Source organism: Sturnus vulgaris, chromosome 4, assembly GCF_052056855.1.
Source record: "Sturnus vulgaris isolate bStuVul1 chromosome 4, bStuVul1.hap1, whole genome shotgun sequence".
Classification (NCBI taxonomy): domain Eukaryota; kingdom Metazoa; phylum Chordata; class Aves; order Passeriformes; family Sturnidae; genus Sturnus; species Sturnus vulgaris.
The window spans coordinates 41219801-41243528 of record NC_142246.1 but is presented as its reverse complement, the minus strand read 5'-3'; the positions used below and the strand labels follow the sequence as shown (position 1 = coordinate 41243528).

At 38.1% G+C, this 23728-nt stretch overlaps 1 long non-coding RNA gene across 6 annotated transcripts; it reads right to left on the bottom strand.

Moving 5' to 3' along the window:
* Window positions 1-1214: 1214 nt before the first annotated feature.
* Window positions 1215-22144, bottom strand: LOC148223964 (uncharacterized). Of its 6 annotated transcripts, none has more exons than XR_015803184.1 (6): window positions 21902-22144; window positions 16410-16471; window positions 13876-13931; window positions 9797-9855; window positions 8963-9038; window positions 1215-4452 (listed from the first exon to the last, which is right to left on the bottom strand). It is a non-coding gene; the product is annotated as an uncharacterized LOC148223964 (long non-coding RNA). The 6 variants fall into 6 exon arrangements; XR_015803186.1 differs by having other exon boundaries at window positions 1215-3821; XR_015803185.1 differs by lacking the exon at window positions 8963-9038.
* Between the last annotated feature and the right edge of the window lie 1584 nt (window positions 22145-23728).

The following is a 23728-nucleotide window of genomic DNA, read 5'->3' as shown; positions in this document are numbered from 1 at the left end:
CTATTTTTTAAACCTCAGTTGTGGCTTCTCTTTTCCATTTCTGATGGAAATAAAGTATTAGCTACTTCTCAGAGTACCTATCATGTTTATCTGAGGCTGCTGTGGAATTCAGGACCCTGAGGGGAAATGTTTTATCTGAGGTAAATCTCTAGGGATGAACATTTATTGTACACAAACCACTAGCAGGCCTTTTCCATACTGCATGTGTGCCCCTTCACTTATAATACTTACTAACTATGACTATTACATTTTTATTGTATGCCCTCGCTGCTATGGTAATGTTATCAGGTGGATGCCAGAATCCCATTTTGTTAACTTGTATTTTATTTGTCAAGAGCGTCTGATGCTTTGGGAGGGTATTTTTTATGAAGGTATGATCACTTTATGTAAATGTATACCTAGTTACACAATACATGATGTCAGGTAAAGAATAGAGCCTAGAGAAAGAAACAAGAATTGTTCCTATTATACAATAGTACCTGTCTGCTCCAGGTGACATCTCAACAATTAAGAATGATTGATTTTCCTCATAGGCAAGAGCAATGTTGCCCTTGATAATGTAATCCCCAGAGGCTAGGTATAAGGTTAACCCAACTCTACATGTAACATCCAGGAGAACAGAAGTAACATTGAAGGAGGCCCTAAGCTTAAATTTCAGTGTTTTTAAAACTTGACTGAGAATGAAGTTGCACCCTAAAGGACACAAAATATGCTATTGGACACAATTAAAGAGGAAACATGCTGAGAGTCACACACACAGATTTCTAAGGTCAAATTCTTGAACACAAAACTCAACCTTCTGGAAAGAAGAGAATTAAATGTATGACTACATGCAAGAAATTTTTATTAAGTCCTTTCCTGAAGATCCTTTAATTAGCTAGCCTGTTTATTATGCTTTTGGACTTGTACTACCTTTGTTAATGGACCTTTAAGCTCACTTTTCTTCTGATCATTTAGCTTTTACTAAATTGTTTGAGTTTTTATATGCTGATTGGGGAAGGAGGACAGGAGAAACGAAAAACAAAAGTACAAATATAAAGACAGAAACTCGCAAGAAGATGCTTGCATGATGCAGCACCGCCATGGCTTTCTGCAGTCATCTGTATTACAGAGATAATTATGTGGATCAGAAATCCTTTAAACACCTGTATACCCATCAGATTTTGAAAGCTGATAATGGTTATGTTGTGTGATCTTTAGAAAAACTGAAATGCTTTGTAGAACTCACAGAAAACCTTTTATTATTTTAGGGTTATTTTATTATGTTATATATGAACTAAACATAAACCTATGAACAAAAGACACACACCCACATACAAAATTTTGATTCCAGGATTGTCATCGAGATTCAATTCGATGAGGCAATAGCTGTCTACCTAAAACACAGCTTATAGTCCTAGAAAATCTTCAAGATGAAAACATTTTAAATAAAGTCAATTTACCTATCTACCATACTGTACACAAGACTCATGTAAGCAACAGAATTGATGTGTTTATGGGGTTTTTCAAAAAAATTATTGTAGGTATATAAAATGAAATCTTTTAAGACATGGTGAAAGGTCATCTAAGCTTTATTTGATTAAAACATGGTGGGTTTTGACTCTCTTCAAGTAACAAAAATCAAAATATATATAGAAATATAATTTCTAGCAAAAAAAGAGTTTTAGTATTGATGACTAGGACTGGCTATGTAGCAGCTTATATGCATCTAAAGGGAGATGTACTTAAGGTCCATGGAAACTCATATAATACCTCAGAAAAGCACTTGTAAAATCAACCAGACCATGTAACCAAAAAAATGATCAGTTACTTGTTTCTAACATAGTGTGTTGGAACCCCCTAAACTGTTCTTTTCTGTCACTCACAAATTATATGCAAATATCATAAAATGTTTAAATAAAAAATTTAAAAGGACACTACAATAGAAACACTCCTCTGAAAACTTGTTCCACCATCCCTGTACAGAGGCAGTAAGAAGGAAAGAAAGGTGAAACTGAAAACCTATCCAGTTTTTACCCAGTGGAGGTAAGCGGATGAAACAACACAAAGAAGTAACACAATTAAAGTTCCCTGTTCCTACCCTGGTATCTCAGAATTCTAGTCAGGAGCAATATTTAGAATAAAGTCACAGAAGCTATTAGGCAGCCTCACAAATCCTAGCTGTGTTGCTAGGGAAGCTGAAAGAAATCTCTGGTAAGTATGATGCTGACTTTGTTTTTAACTTTTTGCAGTATCTTTTTTTCACTATGCAAGCCTATATTGTAAACACCATTTTAATTAAAATCTAGTTAGACTTGAATCCGCTGATCTAATTCAACAAAGCTTTTACGTTAGAAGTAGACTGAAAAAATATATTATTTGAACGTGATTACAAAGAATTGCAGAGTAAGTCTCTGCTGAAACTGCACAAGATGTGAGAGCTGATAGTTCAGGAAAATGTGAGCTCTCAATAGTCAGGAAAATCTCTGGCATCATGACAAGGCAGAAGGTCCTTACAGGTTTAATAGCAAAGATGATTGGGCAGGCTCACAGCTGATGCAAATACTGCTTTAATAAAATGAATCAAGATACTCCATCTCTGAAGACTCTTTGCCAACTCTTTAAAATCTTAAATTCAAAACACTATTTTTCTTGGCATAAGCACAGAAATGGGCAGAACAAGAAGAAAAATTGCTAAGAAGTTTTTAAAAACCTACTAGTACCCCTCAAATTAAAAATCATAATTGATCTGGGAATATATGTAATTCCAGACATCCCCAATGAACTCTTAATTTCTGAGAGATTCAAGATGAGACCCTGGTTCAAAACCATAAACCAGTTGCAAAATTATTTTTGAATGGTCATGTTCCCTTATGCAGTTTCCTTTCTAATAAATACTCTCAGACTGACATCCAGAGTCATTTACACATAATTAGGATATGTACTCACCATTATTACAGGAGTTTTATGTAACTGATTTTTTTTTTCCTCTTCTCTATTCAAAGACTACCTACTTGAGCAAACAGATATAAATACTCATGAACTGTTCATAGGTCTCATTTTCTGAGATGGACCTTTAGCTGCTGACAAGGTCACTCAGCTTTCTTGACTATTACTGGTTAATTTTTTTATCTTCAGTATGGTCTCTTATTAACCAATTTATTAATCTGTCCTTTTCAGATAATGTAATACCTTCACACCCATTTCCCTTATCAGCTAAATTAATTTTGCTCCATTGAAGCAACCACATAAATCTTACACTGTAATGCGAGATAAGATATAAAAATGAAGCCATGAAAATTTAGGTATGAACTCATTTTTGATAATGTGACACATGATTTTGAGGAAATCTGGAAGATGTGACTGCATCAGGGCTCTAGGTCTTTAGCACAAAGTAGCTGGTGCTGGCAATCTGACATCAACTCTGTAACTATAACCCTGAACTTAATGCATGTTAGTGGTCAGAGTACATCCTTTCAGTTTCTATTCAACAGGAATTAATCTTTTTCATATACTCCAAAATCATTCAGCAGAGTGAAACAAAAACCAGTAAAGAGGGGTGATCAGGAGATTCCTTTCTCTCTTCCTTTTGTACACTGGTGTAGATGCATCTTGACTTGCAGGAACTTTGCAGAGCTCTGTCAATTCTTTACTTAAAATTACAAAATAGACATTTCAGTGTTACCAGAAGAACAACAGTTCTGTTCAGCCTCACAAGTGGGAAGGAAATTGCCACTGGTTCTGGAGCAATGGTGATTATATTGGTAGTGGAAGCAGAGATTTTGTAGAGGGTGCAAAGAGCCCACACAAGTTCAGTAGATCTTTGTGTACTTGCAAGTTATCTGCCAAGAGATGAAAAAGAGAATTTCATATTTGAAAAAACGAGGTATTCAGGAAGTGACATTCATTGGCTGCAACACTAACACAGGAGCTACCTGCAAGCTAATCACCACATGGGATAATAGATCACTGTGAAGCTGAGCTGTTAATACTTTTAAATGACCTCACAAACTGAGATTCACTTTCTTGAGTTACGACACACAACACAAAGACTATTAGACTAAAGCAGTTTTTCTGCCTCCTTGTGGAATCATGATTATTTGATAGACTGGTTTATTTGACATGAGTGGTTTTCAATTAAAATAAACTATCACATTGACTGACATTAATTGCACTTATGTTCTTCAGCTAATAATCTTCACATCCTTCAGCAGCATTTCTGATTATTTTGCTTGACCTTGATATGAGACTGAGCATCCCACAGCTCCTCAGGTCATCCTTTTGCATTCTTAGCCACTATTGAAATTTTTCCAACTTCTACTTAATAGCAATTTTGTCATATTACAAAGGATAGTAAATGCTGGCTTCAGCAGTTCGAAGGGTTCACCATCAAGCTGGTGTAATATTTTCCATCAGTGACTTTCCCATAGGTAAGCAGTGCTGAATATTCGGAGTCAACTGCATATATGAAGTCTGGAAGGTGCAGTGGAAAAGAAAAGAATGACCAGGTTAGTCTCCAAAAATTTAGATTGAGGCAGACAAGAGAACAATATCTGCTTTTACAGATTTTCACTTATCTTTCTAAGCACACTGGAAAACTAAAATCAATAAGGCTTTAAAATACTTTGGCAAATCTGTTTGTGAAAGATGCAACATTTATCTGTATATTATATAAATATCCATTGCAGTCTACTATTGCTATGTGAATTAATACAAGAAGGAAAAATCCTGCATCTTCTTCTTCTAAGTGGAAGATTTTCTAATGGACTGTGTGCAATACAAATTTCACTTTTGAGACTTTTAACATAAACTCTTTGGCTACTTTAGTGACATCTTTATGAAGACAAAGATTTTAAAGAGTTTAAAAATTGCCATCTAGGAAAAATGAAAAACGTCACTGTATGTGGCTTTATTTAAGAGAAAGCAAGGGTTTCTTAATGTTTTATGGAGGCATTTCAAAGTTATTTTCCAAATATGCAAAGGAGATACTCATGAGTAAATTGTTAGCAGCTTAAGACACAGTGCTACACCAGCAGGGATACTTGATACTATGGAATTCACACATCACAGTTACCCACAAGTGTAGGAATAAAGTGGAGCTTTGAAATCCTGAGGGCTAAGGCCTTTTACTTGTCATTTTAAAAACCTAGTTTTCCGAAGAGAGACATTCCATAAATGCTGATAAAGAGTGAGAAAGCTTCTATAACTGGACAGTATGCACATTAAAGCTAAATCTCAACCTCAACTATTCTTTTAAAATGCATGTACCTTTTTGTCATATTTTTTTCCTCTTACATTGACAACCATCCACAGTGAATCAAGGCTGCTTTACCTCAAAGTAAAGATTCTGAAAATTTGCGAGGAAAATTCAATGAGAAGCCCCAATCTCTGTTTCTTATACTCCATCCACTGCATACTTTCAGATTTTTTTTTTCTTTTGCAGAAGAATGAGCACCTTGAAGTTCCTTTTCCAAGCATCTGATTAGAGCCAAGCACTCAGCCTGGACCAGCAGGTGAACAGAGGGTGAAGGATGTTATATACATAGCTAGTTTGACTGTCTTTTTGCTACTGCTCTGGGATCTAAAGAGCCATTACTGTCACAAAAGCATCTGCACAGGACCTTTATGCAAGGAGGAATTTTATTTGATCCTAAGTAGACTTTAAAGACAGTGAAGTGCATGTCACTAATCTGCACCCTTGGAATCTGGCCAGTAAAAATAGGCTGCCTATTTATTAAGCACTGATCATGTCACACACATAGTCACCCAACCTTCAATTATAATAAATAACCTAAAAACAGAGTCTGAGAGGGTACAACTGACTTAGCCTAGGAAGATAAGTATACAAAAGCTTGAATCATATATAGCTATTCCTTTTAGGCAAATGGAATGCAATGCAATGCAATGGAAAGCAATGGAATGGAATGCAATGGAATGGAATGCAATGGAATGGAATGGAACTATAAGAATATTTCTTGTCTAGCAAATACAGCTTCTCAAAGAAAAGGATTAGTTTTCTCTATATGCTGCTCAGAGTAATGGTTTTATATTCTGCCTTTTATTAATACAGATCTTCACACATTTTTACAACAAATTTTTAAAGGCTTCAAACTGAAGTCAAGGTGACAATAATTCCTCCCTCTTAAAGAGTCAAAGAGCAAGTTCTTTCCCCTTTGCCTCCTCACCTTCCCAAGGCAGGCAGATATTGTCCAGCGTCACCAGGTAAAGTTCCCAAATTCACTTTAATTGGAAAATTTTCTCAATTTTTCCCCCAAAAAAGTATGTTTCCAGCCCTCACCTAAAGATGAGGTTAATTCAGCCTGCAATTGTCACTTCATCCAACTACTTCCAGCACTTCAAAAACCAAATCTGTTTCCAGATCAGCTTGTGAAAATTCCTATTTGGGGCATGGTAATCATACTTTTCAGAAAGGATTAGACATATTTATGGATTATTATTATTGTTTCTGTGGAGACCTTAAAAGGCACTCCCAGTTAGAAAAATAGGAGAAGCCTCTCAGGTATCTCCTTTTGAAAACTAATCCTGTTTTATCAGGTCAGGACAACCCTTGTTCTGTTCCTTGGGATAGTCTCTGTCTGTCAGCCTTTTGGTCACTCCCACCCTGGTTCCATGTTGGCCCTTACACTCTAACCCCACCCTTGTAAAACCCACATGTACTTAACCCAAAGTCCCAGACCAACAGTCTTGCCTTTGCCTCTGAACTCCAGGACTGTGCACATGCGTGGCTGAAAAAAATATCTCTGTGCAACCCATGCAAAGGCCTTTTCTGTTTCTTCACCTGCTTCATCTCAACAAGAATCCTGACTACAACATGTTTCCAATTAAATCACGGGAGTTTTTATCTCTTACACTGGAATGTCCTTGTGCTATGCTAACTGGTCGTCACTTACAGGATGGCCAGGGTATCAGATCCATCCAGCATGGGTTTAGGAGGGGTAGATCATATTTGACCAACCTGGTCTCCTTTTATGACCAGGTGATCCACCTGGTGTGTACAGGAAAGGCTGTGGATGTTGAGTACCTGGACTTCAGCAAGGCCTTTGACACTGTCTCCCAAAGCACACTCCAGGAAAAGCTGGCAGCTCAGAGCTTGGACAGGAGCACTCTTGGCTGGGTTAAGAACTGGCTGGATGGCCAGGCCCAGAGAGTGGTGGTGAATGGTGCTGCATCCAGCTGGGCATCAGTCACCAGTGGTGCCCCTCAGGGCTCTGTGCTGGGACCACTCCTGTTCAATATTTTTATTGATGACATGGATGAGGATATTGAGTCTTTCATCAGTAAATTTGCAGATGACACTAAGCTGGGAGCATGTGTTGATCTGTTGGGAGGTAGGAGGGCTCTGCAGAGAGATCTGGAACGTTTGGATGGATGGGTGGAATCCAGTGGGATGAAATTTAATAAGTCCAAATGCCAAGTCCTGCATTTTGGCCACAATAACCCCCTGCAACATTACAGACTGGAGAAGGTGTGGCTGGACAGTGTCCAGGCAGAAAGGGACCTGGGGACACTGTTTGACAGCTGACTGAACATGAGCCAGCAGTGTGCCCTGGGGCCAAGAAGGCCAATGGGAACACAAGTCCAGTGAGGAACAATTGAGGGAGCTGGGGTTGTTTAGCCTGAAGAAAAGGAGACTCAGAGGTGACACCTTATCACTCTCTACAACTTCGTGAAAAATGGTTGTAGCCAGGTGGGGGTTGGTCTCTTTCTCCAGGCAGCAACTGGCAGAATGAGAGGACATGGTCTTAAGGTGCATCAAGGGAAATATAGGTTGGATATTAGGAAAAAGTATTTTATGGCAAGAGTGATAAAGTACTGGAATGGTCTGCCCAGGGAGGTGGGCAGGCACCTTTTAAACACATCATCCCTGGATGTGTTTAAAAAAAGACTGGATGTGGCACTTGATGCCATGGTTTAGTTGAGGTGTTAGGGTAGGGGTTGGACTCAATGATCTTAAAGGTCTCTCCCAACCTACTGATTCTGTGATTCTGTGGGATTAACAGCTAAACTTAGTCCACTTGTCCATATAAAAAACAAATGAAATTTGAGCACTTGGCTGTTCTGTATCATTTGAACGGCACTTTGCTGCCTTGTCATTACAGAAAAAAAAACGTTACAATGACTCTTTTAAGGTAGTAACAATAAAATTGTTTTCACTAACAGAATGAGTCAGAAGGCCCTGTTTCCATCAGATACCAGCTCTTAGCGGTGGCATGAAGTGACAGAATCAGGTCCATGATAGGCATGTGTGCACACATTTTCTGTCAATATTAATAGATGTCATGGGGCAAAATGCCTGAAGAGCATAATTAAAATTTTCCCTTGAGAGTAGTTCAAATCATGCTTGAGAAGACTTGATATTGCTGCCACCTGAAACCACTTTAGCTTCAGTAGCTTTTATTTCAAGATTGTTTTGAGGTGCTCAGCACATATCAGAGATAATTCATGCCATTCCAGTTTGCACTCTTAATAGTCCATTTCTTTTTCCTTTGATAATTTTGCTTGCACACGTAGGAGAGCTGTAGTAATTGCTTCAGAATATTACTCCTACAAAATATGTGGCATAGAAAGAATAATTTGGAATGGATTAAAATTCAGGTCTAGTAAATGTTGCTTTAATAGTACTTTGAACAACTGCAAACACCTTCTTGTGAGGAGTTCTCATAAGGCGCTGCCCCAAAATGTGATTCAAATACAAAGTTCCACTGAGCAGTCTCTTGATTTTGGACCTATGCTAGACTCACTGGCGGTAAATCTGCACTGCTGTAAAGCAATTTTTATTAATCCATTGCTGTTTCTTCAGTAATTTTGCAATCTTGGATTATCATTATTTTATCTTAGGTATGGATTATGTTTGAACAATTGTCAGCTGCTCTTCAACATCTGACCTATTGTAGCTGCTACAGATGTTTCTACTATTTATGAAGAGAAGAGAAAGCTTTCTCAAAGGCATCTGAGACCTCACCTGGGTGATTCTTGCCATGTTATTTCTTCATGCCTCACTGTACCCATGTGAAAATCATTGTCAATTAAGTCTGTGCCTAAAAGTGGGGCAAAATAAAACAGCAGTAGAGAGTTTAAGGAAGGGGTAAGGTAGCTGCAGGGTTTTTCACAGAAAACAGCATTAGAATATTTTGTCTAGATTTTTCACTAAACTTCCATGATTTTTATCAGCTATGCTGTTTTCACAAACGAAACCACAGGCTTGGGTTGTATTGCTAAAAAGTATGATTGGACATTTGTATTTTAACTGTTGCTTTCTCACTTCCCACTCATGAAAATTGGTTAAGACACTGCAGGCATCTGATGGCAAGAATGGAACACCTGGAGGTTTGATATACAATATTTATTCAGACATATTAGTTTCTTACTTAGACTTTGTTAATTATTTCTTTTCTGGAAACATCTCATGGTTTTGTGAAATAAGCTGAAGAGAATGGGAAATCCATGGAAATTCTTAAATTCAGAGACATACTGCCCAAACAAAGGACTCATACAGATGCATCAGGTAATGTTCCTGATATAGACTGACTTTGTTCAAATTGAAGTACATTTCCAAGATTGGCTTATAAAATGACAGTCACACAAGAATGAAAAGGCAGATGGATTTATTAATTTAATAGTTTCCATAGGTTCCTCTGTCACCTGGTCTTTGACCTGAGAAATGTGTGTATTCCAACCAAGTGTTACAAAAGTATGTCAGTTCTTTCAATGGGGTTAGGTAAGCCTGGAATGTGCTAGCAGATACATTAATGATTTTTAGGAAAACAAACCCATCTAATTCAGAACACCCACTTACCATATTTTGCATAATTTTCAGCCAAGATGTCGCTGGGACTGTCTTTAAATCAAACCAAGCTAATGAGAGGAAAGGAAGTAAGTAACAGAAGGCATTCAGCAATTATCACCCTTTTAACAGTCGTGGGGAATTAAGACCATAAGTTCTGTACACTGCAAAAATATCACACTGTGCAGTTCCTTCTTTAAAAATTCCCAAGCTGTATCAGACCATATTTTTTAAAAGGATAATTATATTTCTTAGAAAACGTAGCAATACACTTCTGACATTAGCATCACAGATGGCCAGTGCTTCCCTTGATCAGCAGCTTCAGTGGAAGTTGTTTTGAGGAGGAGTGGGCTCCATGTCAAGAATATTTATGTAGAACATTTAAGAATTGCACAGCCCTTCTATTGCAAGCTTGTCTGGCAGTGTTCCAGCATCAATCAACAGTATTTATACCAGAATGGAAAATTCAAAAGTAAAATGCCCTATTAAATACAAATAATCAAACTAAAAAAAAAATTTAAAAGAAAATCAATTAAGATCTTCAGAAAGAAAAATGAGAGTGAAGGTCGTCATTTTCTTTCCAATGAAATGATACTATAAATGATGGCAAAATTAGATTAGATGGACCTCAGTCCATCATTATGAGAAAAATAATATTCCACTTAAAACACAATAAATATATTTTGACTGTTCAGCACAGTAGTTTTTAAAAAGAACAACAAATACTCAGCTTATTGTATATGTATATATATGTATATATACATGTATATGTATGTATATGTGTGTATATATACATATATGCTATTCAACATATATATGTAAAATTATCTTAATGTTATAAAAGTAATACCTACCCTAAAGAGATTTGCTTTCTTGTTCACTTACAGAAAACCAGAACTGCACTCAAAATTATTTATCTACATAATCCAAAACAATATTCCATATTTGACTGCTGATATGAGCATAATTTTTTGATACAAACATAGGGAAAGAGCAGCCATTCAGCTTAGAAGCTGGTATTATTAATTAATTCTTAAGAAATCCAGCAAAAGGATGGAAGTGCTCTGAGCAGAATAAGGACGATTTTATGACACATTTTCTGTACTCCATTACCAACCTTCATCCTCTGGAATTTGATCTGGTGCATAAAGAAGATACAAAACTTCTCTGCATTCCAAGGAAAGCTGCTCCCATCATAGTAGATGCTATGGGACCAAGTAATTTTAGTGCCCTGTATCTCGGCTACAGTTTGGGGAGGGTTTAGGGGTACAGATCTTAAGTGGACAGAGACTCTTCCTTTGCAGTCTAGTTTGTGACACCCAAGCTACAGAAAGCACACGTCACTGTTGTGTATCTATCCATTTCCTAGTGGTTAGCTCTCACTACAGACACCAGGCCTGTGACTGGTGACCATGTGTATTGTAAGCTGGAGCTTGTTTAAAGGCATGCTTAACTTAGGTTAAGCATGTATCTTAATTAAAGCATGTTTTATGAACTTCTGTCTGATAATACTAAAAGAAAGATTGCATTGATCTGCTTGAAATCCAGCTGCTACATGGTGTCATGGAAATAAGTGTTAAAGCTTTTGATTCATTTTCTTTCAAACCATCTGTTTCAGACCTACAACTAATAGGATCACCAGTAGACAAGCTTCTCAAACATAATACTGTTCTGGAAACTATGGTTGCAACTGCTCACAAGTAGAAGCTTACAGAAGTTCCCAGTTGCTAAAAGCATTAAATAGATTTGGGACTATCAACTGGTTCCATGTGTTCCTCCCAGACATATGAGCTTTTATGAAGACTTTCCCAACTAGAAGAAATCTGCTTTTGGAAGGGTCTGATAGGTTACTAGATTTTTCAACAAGTGGCCGAATTTCAGTTCCAGATTGGCTGAAATCATAAACTATTTGGATTACTTCATTGCTGACTATTTCAGTGATGACATATTCTGTTCCATCTGTAGTTGGCTTCAGCTGAATACACTGAGGTTGGAAAATTCATCTAACTATTCAAAGCCATTCACACTTCTATATAGCACATATAATATTCTTGTGCTGGTGGGGCTTCCAAACAGTTTAGTGATTAACAAAAGTTAACAACATGAACTGTTAAAAAATTATAAAGGCAATGGTAATGTACTAGTTTGAAAGTAATGGGAAATTGCCTCCAGGGATATGTTCACATTATATTTTGTCTTTTTCCAACACTGACCTAGAAAACTGAGGTTCTTGTGCAATTACAGTTTCAGGAGGTGAGGTTTTCGAGAAAACTCTAAATTTTGCAACACTAGTCATGCTGAGGTAAAGAATTACTTGACAATTAAGTATCATTGTTCCTGAGTACCAAGCAGAATGTGAAACAGCAAATTTTTGACTTTACCCAAACCCTTAGCTTCCATTATTTAAAATGTTGCCTGTAAAATCATCCAGTGGAGTTTGCCGAAAGACTGAACATATTTTTAAGGTGTGACTTGTCACTTGCATTTCTGATACAGAAATGGTAGTAATCTATGGTATGCTGAAGGGAAGAGAGTACTTCATTTGTATCATTTTCTGCTTGTATGAAAATGCTCAGCTTGTGTTAGTCCTCCAGAATCTCACATTAAAATTTCTTTTTTAGCCACAATGAACTATATGCTTTTACACAGTCTGGGAATATTCTTTTGTATGAAAGCTGCTGTGGAAATTTGCCCCATTCAAGGGTCAAAGAGAATGGAAAAATCATTTGAGGGTCATAGCCTCTGGTTGCTAGCTCAGGTGGATGCAGAGGCTGTTACAAGACTGACTCGATTGAGCACTGTCACTCAAGTGCACTTTCTCTAACAGAGGCACGAGTTAGAGTCACTGCATTGTATTTGCTCACAGCCAGATTTTTGGATTCACAACCAATCCCAAGTTAGCTTGGGATTCTCTCCACTGATCTAATGAAACAAAATTCTTGCTGAGCAGAGCCATAGAGTGAGATGCATAGAATAAATATTGAAAAATAAAATAAATCCTTTGCTTGTTGCCAGCTCAGCTTTTAATAAGGTAACTTTTAAACAGTTGTCTAAAGCTTAGATACCATGTTTATCTTTTGGCATGAGATAAGTATCAAATAACTTTAAATAGAAAAATTATTTTAAAGTTCTTCTCACTAAGCGTTAACCTAGAAAATCTGTACAGCGAATTTTTAAAATAAGCTAGATTTGAGTTAACTGGTTTTAGTTATTAAGTACGAAGGCTGCCACATGGGCAAACAACTCCAACAATTATCATGATGCATACAGCAATGTCAGACTGCTTATGCTATTTGCCTCATAGTGTCACAACATTTAAGGCCAGGAAAAAAATTAATTCATCTTATTCAACATGTATTTCATAGGTCATGGCATTTCGTTAATTTTATTTAAACTACCAATTTTCAATCCTCCAAAGATTGCAAATGACAGATGAAAAGGAACAAAACTCAGTGTTTCAGGGACATAGCTTGACTCAGAAGAAAAACAGACCAGCTCAAAGCACAACTTATCAACCACTGACAACCCACTTTTACTTTTGATTAAGCCCTACTTCTTGAGAGAAAGGTAAAGAGCATTTACTTAACTGCACATCATCCTGCATGACCCAGGCAGGCAACCCACTGCAGCACAAGACTTCCATGCTGTCACAAGCACTATCAATTTGTGCAAGTGTCTTTTGATAGGGCTTCTAAAGCTTTAGTGAGGTAATGACAGTTAAAATACAGAAAAACAAGTTGGGGGAAGAATCCTAGAAGCCATGCAAATTCCTAATCAAAAACAGGACATTAAAGGATAAAAAATATAGTAATAGATATCTCTGGACATACCCTGATGTCAAGTCTATTTTTACACACTTTGCTCAATTGAGAAAGAAATAAACTCCATATTTTTTCATATTGATCAAACTTCACAATTGCAACCAGGTCATGCTGCAGAGAAACAAAACCTGATCTTTTTCTGGCACCTAGTAACAATTTCCTTCTGTGCTGTGGATTGGAGAAGTTTGAGTGTTGCTGAGCATCAGATAGTAGCTACATTCCTTCAGGGCTGTTTCTAAGCTAAGAAATGGTAAGCTCTCTCTTGCTTACCATTCAGTTAATGTGGGAGAAGGTTTCTGGTTTTCAGAATCCAAAGTGAAAGGAAGCTGTAAAATGAGAAACAAAGATCAGGATCAGACGGGTTTCTTGTAGCTGTCACTGTGCTCTACAGAAAGAAACTACATTGTCATTTTCCTGCTGGTTTGTTGCATATTCTAAATTTATTCTTTACTGTTTTCATTGTCATACAAAGAATTTTGGTCTATTTTCAGTGTATTTTTCTCTATTTTTCTCTGAGTATACATAATATAGTTGAAAATATAGTAGTGGCCTTTAAGTTTTCCTTTTGTCAGAAAAAGCTTACTTATTAACAACCTTTACTTCCTTATAATGTCATTTTCTAAAAAATAAGAAAAAAGATCTGATATCATGGAGGAGAACCCCATTAATACTAATTGGTTTTAAATGACTAGTACATTTTAAAGCTTATGCAATTACTAGACTGCTGCTTCATTCTTTTGAACTAGAGTGGGGAAGACATTTTAACCACAGAAAAAATTCAAAACTGGCAAATTCAATCCAGTAAGTTACTGCTGTATGATTCAATAATTTATGAAACATAGGGAGCACAAAGAAGTGTTGCCAGGCTGCCCAAATTTTTCAGTCTGCATTCTTTGTTATGTTATACAAATTGCAATCTATCCAATTTCTGATTAGGATAATTTGCTATCATTCCCTATGCCCATGTATAGAGCTTTTATAGAATGAATAATTAGTAGTTGGCTTACGTATATCACTTTCTGTATCAGAGTGAGCTTCATGAGTTTAAGGATGTTTTCCTTTTTTTTTCCCCTGGAATAGGCTGAGGCAAAAATTTATTGCCTCAGATAAGCAATATACAGCATAGTCATGCCATTGCAACAACTTCAATGTGGCCATTACAGGGCATTTCAGTAGCAGGGCACAAAAACATATTTTTGTACAAGTGTCAACAGTGCTGAAAAATATATCAGTCTTCCCTTTTTACTAAGAATGAAATGCCACAAACTTTTACAAGATCTTGCCTGAATCATAGGTTTTCATAAGTCATCAGAGGAATGGTTAAGCAACCCTGGCAATACAATACTTGTATACTTGCATAAGAAAACAGCTAAATAAAATCTAAATAAAGCGTAATCTCTTCTAAAAATGCAGTTTAGCTGCCTTAATAGCTGTCAAAAATTCTACTTGAAAAACATGAGGCATTTGAATAGCCTTTTGAAACTTATTCTGCCTGCAGCTCTACTGTTGGTGGTGCATGCACAAGATAGATTGTGTACCACATTAGCAGCAACATCTCTACATCTCAGAATCAGACACCAATCTTGCCAAATCAACTGCAGCTTCCTCTTCCTAAGAATGAACAGTGTATGCTATATCCCAAGCAGTTCTTAGTAGTGTTCTCATGGCTGAGCAAATATCAAACAATATGTCTCTTGAAAAATTAAAGAAATAAAGCTATGTTTAGATATCTTCTGATTCAATTATTTTTTTTCTCTCCTAATCTTGAATATATTTTGCCATACATCAAGTGATGTGTCTAGTCCTAGGCCCCCCACTTAAAGAAGGATGTTGAGGAGATGGAGCATGTCCAGAGAGGGGCAGTAGAGCTGGTGAAGTGTCTAGAGAGTAAATCTTTTGAGAAGCAGCTGAGGGATCTGAAGTTGTTAAGCCTGGAGGAAAGGAGGCTTAGGAGAGACTTTATCACTCTCTACCACTGCCTGAAATAAGGTCGTAGCCAGGTGGGGCTCGGTCTCTTCTCTCAGACAACAAGTGATAGGATGAGAGGACAGCCTCAAGCTGCACCAGGGGAGGTTTACATTGGAAAAATTTCACTAGGAATAATTTCTTCACTCAAGGGGTGGTTAGGCATTGGAATGGGCTGTACAGGGGGGTGGTGAAGTCATCATCCCTGGAACTGTTCAGGAAACCAGGAAACAACTGGACATGGCACTTAGTGCTCTGATTTAGTTGAAATGATGGTGTTGAGTCAAAAGATTCAATGACCTTGGAGTTCTTTTCCAACCTTGACAATTCTATGTTTCTACGAAATATTTCAATTCATCACTGTACCTCAAAAGAAAGTATGTCAGTTTCTAGTGACACCCACATGTTTTGGCAGTCCTCATGTAAAGCTCTTTTAGGAGCATGTTAAATATGACATTTCAGCTCACTTCACAGAGTAGAATGTTTTATGCTTAGCACATGAGAGAGTGCTGCTGACAGTACACTTTGGAAATACACAAGGTTGCACTGCTTAAACCCCTTGTCATACCAAACCATACAGGTTGTGGTTAGCCAGAGAAATGCTTAGCTTGTTTTTAAAAACATTTCTTATAAGGCAATTTCCATTTACTGTGTTCCCTACAGAAAACAGTTCTCTTTCATGCCCACCAGAGATAAAACATCCAATGGTACAAAACTCGTCCTTTGGGCAAGGCAAGACGTGTGCAGCAGTTCCCAAATTCCCAAAACACATCTCAGGGCCCAGAAATATCCAAACAGAACACTTTTGCTGGACTTTGAAGCCCTGAGGTTGCACATACCTCTAGTAGATCCATTTTCATTAAGGCTTAAATGATCCTTCCTTTAGCAAAGTACAGGGTTCCTGAGGACAAGATTGCAAAACAGAAAAATAAGACAATCAAATGAATAAATTCTAGATAATACTTACAAGAATTAATTAACCTTTTTGATTTTCTGTGTTTCCCAGTCATCTGTAACTTCAACGGATGACAAATCTGCCACTTCCTTTTTTTCCTTTAAGGTTCTCTCCACGACCCTTCAGTGCTTTCTCCCTGTAACTTACATAAAACTTCTCGTTGTCATGTTCTGGCATTTTTAAGGCTGCTACAATATTTTGCAAGTCATACATCAAAAGAAGCATTTGCTGTTCATACACTTTAGAAATGTTGCAGCCTATTAGCACACTTTTAGTTCCCATCCGGGAAGGCCACATGTGGCAGCTGAACTGCACAGATGGAGATATGTCATAGTCCTTTGTTTAAATTGCCTCTCCCCCTTTCGACCCGGTTGTGTCTCAAGCTTTCTCACTGAAAACTGTGGCTTTTTGACAGCAAAGATGTTGTGAATCACTACCACAAGGTAGTGGGGAAAAAATGGGACAAGCTAGAGCCCAGAGCTCTACTCTGTTGTAGCCTAGAGCAACAACAGAAGCATATCGAAAATGAGAGGGTTTCTCTCTTACAGAATGGGTTGATATCTCTAGCGAGACATCAGCCTGAGCAGGAGAACTGTCCAGGGAGGACAGGCAAAGTACCTAACCTGATGGGGTTGACTGCATCCAGAAACTACAGCCCAAACATCCTCTGGAGTTAAAAATTCAATTAACTGCTTGCCGTCCTTTCCCTTGTATACCTATACAACTGTGCATCTGATCTGTGCACTCTCTCCTTCTGAACAGAGGCAGAGTGGAATTGACACCATAACAGACTGTCTGCTTTTAATAAGACACTTCTGTTGTAATGCAAAAGTCTATTTCAATATTTGCAAGTGCATTGCAAAGCTGAGGAGTTCAGAAAAACATCAGAAAAAAAACCAAGAAAAGAAAGAATTGAGCCTCACAATTGTTTATTTTAAAATCAGGTGATGTACAAAAGAATTAATGCTACCTTTTTTTATTTGAAGTTGTGTTTAAATTTAGCAGTGTATTGTGTTTTACATAATACCAACAGCTATAAAAGTTTAAAAAAAAAAAATAGGATGTTTACTTTTGTCCAAGTTTGTGCTAAGAGATTCAGACTTTGTCCTACTTATAAAACCACTTCAGATAAGGGTAGCCTACTTGCATCTTATTACTTTTCCAAAATAGCACAAAGCAAAAAACCCTAAAAATCTGAAAAGAAAACGGACTGAGTGGGGAAAGGAATCTCTTTCCTAGAAAATTATTCCAGATGCAGCCAGCAAAAAAAATTACACAAACTGGGAATAAAAGCTTTCACTAAAATAACTATGGAATCTTATCTGGATTTTAGGATCTCTGCAGGTCCTTCATTTCTTCTCTCACTCCAATAGCTTATCTGTGTTAGGCATAGAGAAACAAAATAAAACAAAAAAATCTGGTAAAACATTGCTGAAAGCAGAAACTTTAGAAATTGTAAGTTCACCTGGGAACTACATGAAAGCTGACAGTCTGAAATTATTTTAAACTGCATTGAACAACTGCTACAAACAGGGTTTGTTTTCTCTTGCTTCAAGAAGGCCATAGGAATAGTCAAAGTTGTCATCTTTCACTTCTTCAACACTAGGTCCTAATTACTGAAAGGACACCTAGGAAATACATGTTGGGTTTAGTGCAGTAAATCTCACTATCTTTTCTCAGTGATCTGTTGATATTTTCAGTCCAAATATAGGGTGTGTTGCAGGAATCAGATGACCAGTGGATGCAACAAGAATGTGGATTGTAGAGAACAAAGGGCCTGAGACTATAAGAGAGATAAATGAGTACCTCACCTAAGTATTTCAGGGTATCAAAAAATTCCCAGCTCACATTCACTCACAACTGAAGACATTTTTCTTCTTTTTCCAGGCTAAATGTTTCCCTCCATGTGTATTAGGCCTATTAATTGTTTTGTGTTTGATCAAAACCTGATTAAATTGATTATTTTACTCCTTTTAATCAAGAAAACAGCCCCTCTCTTAAAAGTTCAACTACAAAAAAAGAAACTTAAATTTCAGTAACAGAAGAGGGGGGTTTAGGTTTTTTTCCTATTTTGTAACTTAAGAAAATGAGATTTGTCTTAAAGCAAGTGAGAAGCTACTTTTTAAAAGAAATTGTAAACTAAGGTTAAATAAAATAATTTATGATGTCTAATTTCTATATTTTCCGAATTAAGTGGCTTAGGAAGTAATAAATTTCTAATCATGCAACCACACTGAAATCAACAAATAATTTACAACTCAAGTCTTCTAAATAAACATTAAAATCTTCCTCCTTGGTAATGTTTCTATCATAGCTAAAACATTCAGTTATATGTTAGAGTGCAAAAAAAGATGAAAAACTTCTCAAGGACTCATTCATCATGGAAGCTGAGATTCTTTGGGGACATTCATCTATACTTAACATCTGATATATTAATTTCCTTCCCAAATATTTCATCACAGACTATATTTTAATACCATAATAAATGCAATGTAGCAGAGATTCCACACAGTTCCCAAAGATTCCATGTAGGTTTCTCCAAAGTGATTTTCCCGCACTATCAAGCATTAGACCTGCATAAGGGCGAATGCCTGAGGAGAATGTGTATCTATGGAAACATCCATGTTCATTGCCAGAAGGTGCTATTAGTCACTCCAGTAAAAACAATGAGAGAAATTAAGGTCTGTATTAAAACAGATAAGGTGAAAATCATCTCCAAAAATCACTAATCTAAACTCTTCAAATACCAAAGGTGCTTGAAGGGATTAGTGGCACCTTTAAAAAATGGAATCTTTAATCTGCGTGAGCCTGGAAGGTCCCAGTACTCTCCAGTGCTCCTCAGCATGCATTTGCAGCTTCCCACACCAGCTGTGTCACTGAGCAGCCATCAGCTTTCTGTCACTGCGCACAGAAGGGATGAGGCCCCATAGAACAGCTCACAGCATGGAGCAAACTGGTGCCCACTGGAGCCAGCTGAGCTGCCCTGACAGGGTTTCAGCGGTGCAGGGCAAGGACCCTGTGTGGAGGAGCAGCCCTTCACTCCCACCCCAGCTGGCTCAGGTGATGGTGTCTGTGCATCTCCTTGCAGAAGGTGACCTGAGACAACAACTATGTCCACTGTAGCTGGAGGGCAGGATGAGAGATATACCAGCAGACATATGGCTGGACCCCTCCCCTGGCAGAGAAGGTGGATGCCAGCAATTACCTGGGCACCATGGGCTGAGAGTAGCTCAGAGCCATAAGCCAAGAAGGATCAGGCTGCTGAGCTCAGAACTGGATAATGGGCCATGACTAGCCACAATTCAGAGGCTGCTGAATGTTTGTGGGAGCTTCTCAAGGATGCACAGCCTGACTGCTCCTTCCTTGTGACCTGGAAGGTATTAACAGTTTCCCTACATTTGATATTACCTACATATTTTGCCTCTTTTCCTCTTACCCACTGTGGCTGAATTAGATGAGTAAAGCTCTGTCTCTGTTATAGCAGGATAAAATAAAGGAACTCCAGAGAAGATGAGAATTTACTCCAGGTGGTATTTGAGGGTTAATGGAGTAAAATTTGCTGCTGTGCCTGCAGCTACTGCCATTCCTCTGCTTGAGTAATAGAGCCTTAAACATTTAAGTGATGGATGTTAGTGCATGCCAGCTGCAAACCAACAGAGCAGGCTGTAAACACATTTTACCCGTTTCTCTCTTTGTTTTTTAATGTGCTTTTTTTCTCAGCTGAGGTTCTTTCGCCTCTCCAGCATTGATTCACACTGACACGAGCGAGCCCAGGCAGCCAGGGCAGGGGAGTTACAGCCTCATATGACTCAGGATGTTCAGCTAGTTTTAGGAGCACTATGGTTAGCACCCCAGCTGCAGCATTTCATCATTGCAAATTTTCTCCCCTCTTCCATTAGCTGGAAGAAGCCATTCTTGTATATCTGTAGGATTTTTTCAATAAGGTAGCTGATGTGCAAACACATGCACCTTTACATACTTCCCAGTAGCAATTTCAAGATAATAATGTTTTTACATCCATTAGATCTGAGGCAGAAGCTGTCACATTTGTGCAAGTGATTTCTTGTGGACATGCAGATACTTGGTTTTCACAGGGCAGAACTTGAGCTATTTTGTGAAAAATCTATTTTCTGCCCCATATTTGATGGGGCCATATTCCATAAAAGAGACTGTTTTCTGTTCCCTAAGCCTTGTGCCATGTTGGCTCCAATTCTGTCTCTTGTCTGGGCTGCAGACATGTGCTGCTGGGAGCTTGTGAACTTGTCTCCGGTCCATCTTCTGCAGCTCCCAGGTGGAACCTGGGCATGGCCCACTCCTGCTCTTCTGAGGCTGTCAGTGAACCATGTTTCAACCCATGGTTCCACTGCTATATCCAGACCTGTGGGACAGTGCTATGGGTGAGGGAACTCAGCTGGGTCACTGTTCCTAAGGAGGCAGAGGAAAAGCTAATGAAAGATCTGGGGACATAAGGTGCTGCAAGGTACTAATAAGGCAGGTTTACTTTGTAGATGTAGCACTATCTTCACTTATCAAACCTCCAAAATGAGCTGTGTGAGGTTTTTAGGACGAAAGGCTTCTTTTTTTGGGTAGCCACTTTGCTAAGCAAGGGGTGCCCCAGGACAGATCTGTGTCTAGCTGAAACAATGAAAACAAAATGCAAATAAGACCCAATTTCATTAGGCCAGATGAACTGGGCATGTATTAACAGTTAATTTTTAATCTACTCCATAAGTGCATCTTTCTGTTCTTATATACATTCTTGGTGGCTTACTTTTCAACTGCTGACTTTCAAAATCAAAAAGCTATCTTAAATTTGACAACTGACTTAACTACTGTGCAGTGCCAGTGGTTTCTTTCCCTCTTGCTCTCTCTCCTTGAGCTGTTTGCTCCTTGCATGTTCCCGCACTGGGCTCCCACGTAAAACACACATTAAAATGAATTATAATGCATCATCAGTGCCATTTATTATTTTCTCTTCTTCCATCTGCTCTTGAAGCATTTCAGCTCTCTCTGCCCTGGAAGGTTCTGACTATCTGTAAATAAGGCTGGTAGCCTAGCAACATTGAGTGAATGCACTTCCCTTGCTGAATAACACTGGGGATAATCAAAGCAGCTTCTTACGCTATCTGCAGCATTAACACTATGACTTGAAAACAATCACAAATATTTCATGTACATTTGCATTATTTTGGAAACATTTTTCAGATCCTTCAAAAGACATCCGTATTGACAAAGTGAAAAAGAAATGTTCAGCTTAGTAGCAGATAAACCATCTCCAGAAACAGGTACAATAAACAGACTGAAAAGATTGATTAACCTGACCCCTCAAGGAGACTAAACAGAAGGCAAACACGCTATCTGAGCGTTTGTACTCACCAGCACAGGCAACCAGACAATTTGGAGCTGCCTTAGGTGTCTGACAGAGGGAGAGCTGCCTTGTGGTTGGGGATGACATTCTCTCGGGCAGGAAATGAGCCCATGTCATAAAAATTGAGTAGCTACCTATAAGAAAGCAGTCCATAGCACGATCTATAATCCTTAGGTCTGTCTTGTTCTAAAGGGGAAACTTGCACTGTCAAATTGCATTTACCACAGCCACAGCATATTTCAGGGGTGGAAGCAAGGCACAGCCTTCTCCCTCTCCTGTCATGCTTACATGCATGTGAGGAGCAGTACCATCCTGAAGGGCAGATCTCCTGCTCTTTCCATCCCTTGCAGCGTTATGTTATTCACCCTAGAACAAAGAAGAGTAGCATAGTATTTTTAACAGAACAGTTAGATGAGTTTTATCATGAAAGCATTAAGCATTTAGCATGCTTAATTTTATATCAAAATTATGTCAGAATAAATTCTTCACTTTGTAGTACAATGTACAGACTTGCCATCTTCTTAGAAGCTGTATTTTGTGTGAGAAGAACTTTCAATTTTCCAGTTGCTACATCTCTTCACTTCAGAATAAGGAAATCTTTATTCTGCGCTTTTAATTGACCTTTTTAATCTAAACAAGTTTGACTGGGTAATGAGTGAATGAATGGTTCCAGCATAATGTTATCACAAGGCAGAATTGGTGATGCCAAGCACAAAAACAGCTCTGGCTTTTGCTCCTGTTTCTCTCTTCTCATCACTGATTAGCACATTAGTAGACAGACAGCAAGAAATCTGTTTTTACTTCCATTTATAAACTTGGGTACATTTTTTTATTACTATCGGCTGGAAAGATACCTAAATCTATAATAAAAGTAAGCAACTGTAAGAAACAGAGATACTAGACCATGTTAGGATGAGGTTCAAATAGAGAATTCCTGCTGATATTTTGGAAAGCTTTATTTATACTGATAAATAACTTTATGCAACTTAAAATACAAATTTTTAATTCACATTGATATAAATATAGTTGAATCAAAATACCCATTTCACTTTCTTTTCCTGTTCAGTTCTGCCCTATCAGCTTATATTGCTGAAACCTGGCACAGAAGGGGAATTACAGCCAGAGAAAGAGCTTGGTTTGGTCTTTGTCACCAGCTTAAAGCACACCTAACTCGGCTTTCTTAACTTGGTACATAGCCCAGCATGGATGGGAGTGAAGATGTAAGACAACTGCATTTATTTCCTGATATCTCATTCTCATTCCAGGCTCTTTCTGCTCTAAGTAATTTTATTTGCCATCCTTGAAAGTGGCAACGTATTCTGCTCAGTAAAATCACTGCTTGCCACCCTGAGAAAGAGACCCAGGAATTGCTGATGTGCATGCCATGAGGTTGTTGCAGCCTGGGAGGTAAAAACTGATCTTGCTACTTTGGATGAAATTGGAGTTTGTGGGCAATTTCACAGTAACCCTGGGAGATCTATCTGCCTGTTTTGCACCACAGTCTAACTCCTCTCACAATGATTATTTCTCTTGCTGTCAACCTTCCCTTCCTTATTAACTGATGAGAGACCTCAACAGAGTCAGTAAGGAAGGGACTGCAGCCAGGCATCTCCCAGAATAACAGGAAGAAGGGTCTGACTTTGAGGAAACCTATAGCAAAGAGAAAAGCATGTGTAAGAGAGAGGAGGAGGTCAAAGATTAAACGAAACAAAGTGGCTTGAGATGTGCTTGAAGGATTAGGAATGGAAGTTGAGACACAGAGACTGGCAAGCAAAAGGATCAAGAGGTCTTCCAAGAAAATGGAGGATGAAAGGACAGAAACATAGTGCGAGATA